This window comes from Orycteropus afer, unplaced genomic scaffold (assembly GCF_000298275.1).
Source record: "Orycteropus afer afer isolate SDZICR_OR568_19922 unplaced genomic scaffold, OryAfe1.0 scaffold00060, whole genome shotgun sequence".
NCBI lineage: Eukaryota > Metazoa > Chordata > Mammalia > Tubulidentata > Orycteropodidae > Orycteropus > Orycteropus afer.
Genome location: NW_006921647.1, coordinates 8,195,711 through 8,199,467, shown reverse-complemented (window position 1 = coordinate 8,199,467; position 3,757 = coordinate 8,195,711).

The window sequence follows — 3,757 nt, the reverse complement described above, 5'->3', positions numbered from 1 at the left end:
CTATGAGTCGGGGCCGACTCGACGGCACATAACAACAACAACAACAACAGATCAATGAAATTAGTCTATGATTCCAAATGCAAACTCTCCCAGAATATTTTGCCAGGAGTCAATAACATATGGGTGTCCCTTGCATCTTCAGTCATCATATAAAAGTGTACATTCATTCACAGGCTGCAAAATAAGAGCCACTTTCTCTGACAGCATAGTGCCTAAGACTTTTGACTGCCAACCATAAGGCTGGCGGTTTAAACCCACCAGCCACTCCTTGGAAGGAAAACTAGGCAATCTACTTCTGTAGAGATACCACCTCGGAAACTAAAGGAGGGGTTGCTATGAGTCAGAACCAACTCGACAGCAGTGAGTTTGAGCTTTTTTTTTTAGTTTCTCTGTCATAAATCAACGCTTTCCTACTGGGTGGGCCCTAAGCGGCAGCCTAGTACTTCCTCATTTCAAACATAACCTTAGAAAACATTTTTATTTTTTAACCCATACTATTTTTAAAGTCTCCGTTCATTTGTGCCTTTACCTTTTTGGTACTAACTGTGCAGGTCTGTACTATCCTCTTACTCTGTCCTTGGTTATTTGTCCATCTTAACTCTAACTCTAACTCACTGCCGTAGAGTCGGATCCAACTCATAGTGAGTTTCCAAGGCAGTATCAGTACAGAAGTAGATTGCCCAGTCTTTCTTCCGAGGAGTGGCTGGTGGGTTTGAACCACCAGCCTTCTGGTTAGCAGTTAAGTGCTTCAGGCACTATGCCACCAGAGATAGCTCCCTTGTCCATCTTGCTCTATACTAAAAAAAAAAAAAAAAATCATAGGCTCCAAGGAATGCTACCTGTACAGCCACTCTCTGCTGTTTACCTGCTTGCCTAATTTTCTGTAACTCTTCACTAAAGATCATTTGGGTTGATTGCTCTGAATTCTATTTTGGACACTTTCATAAAATTCTTTTTTAAATATCTTCACAAAGTTCCTGGGTTAATACCCATTCTAGAGTTAATGGTTCAGCAACAATCCTTATCCTTTTTTTTTTTTTCCCCTTGTAACTTTCAATATCTGGCTTCTTAAAATCTAGGTTCTATGTATGACATTATTCTTCTTAATTACCATGGGCTACAATAACAAAAAATTTCATATGACTACTTAGTGCCTAAGGCATCTGACTGGTAACCAGAAGGCTGGTGATTCAAACCCACCAGCCACTCCTCAGAAAGAAGGTTGAGCAATCTACTTCCACAGTGATGTTGTTGTTGTTGTTATGTGCCATCGAGTCAGACCTGACTCACAGCGACTCCTCCTTGGGTTTCTGAGGCAGTATTACTACGGAAGTAGATTACCCCATCTTCCTTCCGAGGAGTGGCTGGTGGGTTTGAACCACCAGCCTTCTGGTTAGCAGTCAAGTGCCTTAGGCACTACGTACGCTACCAGAGCTCCCATCCCTAGTGATCCTGCCTCGGAAACCCAAGGAAGGGTCGCTATGAGTTGGATCCAACTCAACGGCAGTGCGTGCTTTACCTAAAGACATCTATATCGTTGCTACGTGGTTAATAAACCTCTGCTTAATGTTCCGAATTAAGTAAAGTACTCAGGCTTTCTGCTTTCAAATAAATTAGAATGTCAACAAGGGAAGTCAAAAAGCTATGATTGTACCTCAGCAGGTATATATAGTTTATAATAATAAATCATTTTATTTATTATATGACATTATGTAAAATATAATTTATAACTAAATTTATATTATTTTATAAAATAATTTTAGCAGGTATCTGGCCAAGGGCTCCTACTATTCTTTATTACCACTTCCCATTTGTGATCTGCATCAGACACACATCAGTCATTTTTTTCCACTCAGTTAGGTGACTTATAACAAATAAGCACAACTATGCTACTCTGTTCCTCTTTCCAATACGTTGAGTTTCTTTTCCTCTAGTTCATGGATTCCCCGGCATGTCTTGACACTCAGAACCCACTGCCATACCTGCTTCTTATTATAGCCTTGTATGGAATAATAGGTCTGCAGGTGTTAAGTACTAGATTCCAATCTTGAGTGCCATTCTACCAAGCTTTGGTGACCCCTAAAATGCACATGAATCCTCTTTTGCAATAAAATGCAGTTCATTTTCTTACTCATGCTCTGCACATTTGCATAGAGACATATGAGTCACTGAGTATTATTTTCTAGTCTTGGTCTCAATTGTTTCGTATGTAAATTACTAGAGGCCCCCTGTAATCCTGAAGTAGCATTTCATCTCATGCCTGCTGTCCTCCAGCATAACCAATTATACTACTGCATCAGGCCTTTGCCACCTTCCCCCCTCTGTAATAAGTTTAAAGCTATCTTTATCACTTCATCCAGCCTCTAGAAAATTAGATTCTCCCTCCAGCAGACCTCCCCCACAACACACACACACAACTATGTAAGATGCGGTTAATTCCAGGCCAAGATGGTTAGGGATCTAAATCCCTTTCATTGACAGAATCTATAAAGCCAGTCATTTCTATTTTCAAATCCCAGCTATCTAGAGAAGAAATGGTAAAAAATATCTCTTTTGGTCTCAGTCTTTCAATTTCCTTATCAAGGGTCATAGGCTTGGAGAGGACTCGTTCATGACCTTTCTCTATTATCAAGAAGATGGCAATATACTTTAAAAAAGAACAAAAATAATCAAGATGAATGCTTAATATTGCTATCTAGAGCACAAACCAAAAACCAAACTCACTGCCATTGAGTTGGATCCGACTCATAGTGACCCCTCTTTGGGTTTCTGAGGCAGTATCATTACAGAAGTAGATTGCTCAACCTTCCTTCGGAGCAGTCCAATGCCTTAGGCACTATGCCACCAGAGCACCTATTAAAAAAAAGGTTAGGACTCCTAAAGGTAACAACCCCCCAGCCCCTGCAGAAAAGGAGTTGGGAAATAAAAACTACCTACCCCCATCTCTCACAGTGAAAGATGGGAGGGCCCTGGCTCTAGGATGGGAACAAAAGAAGTGTCCCTTGAGAATCTGAAGCCACAATATGCCATGACACACATTTGGGGCCAGAATTCACGCCACCTATTTAAACCTAATTGAACCGAAGATAAGGTGGTCCTTCCTGCCACTCTAAGCAGAAGCAAATGTAAACATTTTCTGGAAAAAAAAAACAAAAACTTAAATCCAGGTCTCAATGAATTCCAAGGACATACTTCCAGAGAATAAGAAGTCAAGCCAGGGAATAATCAAAAAGCATAAAATACATGAGGAAATAAAACTACTATGAATGAGAGTCAACAGAAGCAATAAACTACTAAATCAAACCTATAAAGAAAGACTCCAGATATGTTATATTCTGTATCTGATCATTCCAATAGTATGTTCTGTGTTTAAGGAAATAAAAGGGTATCAAAAACATGACAATGAAACAGATTTTAATCTAAATTGACCAGTTGTTGTTGTTATGTGCCCTCGAGTCAGCCCAGAGGCATGGTGACCCCTCCTTGGGTTTCCGAGGCAGTATCACTACAGAAGTAGATTGCCCAGCCTTCCTCCCGAGGAGTGGCTGGTGGGTTTGAATCACCAGCCTTCTGGTTAGCAATCAAGTACTTTAGGCACTATGCTACCAGAGTTCCTAAATTGATCAGGCAGCTATGAAAATAAATCAATTTGTTGTTGTTGTTGTTGTTGACCTGACTCATAGTGACCCCTCCTTGGGTTTCCGAGGCAGTATCACTACGGAAGTAGGATTGCCCAACCTTCCTTCCGAGGAGTGGC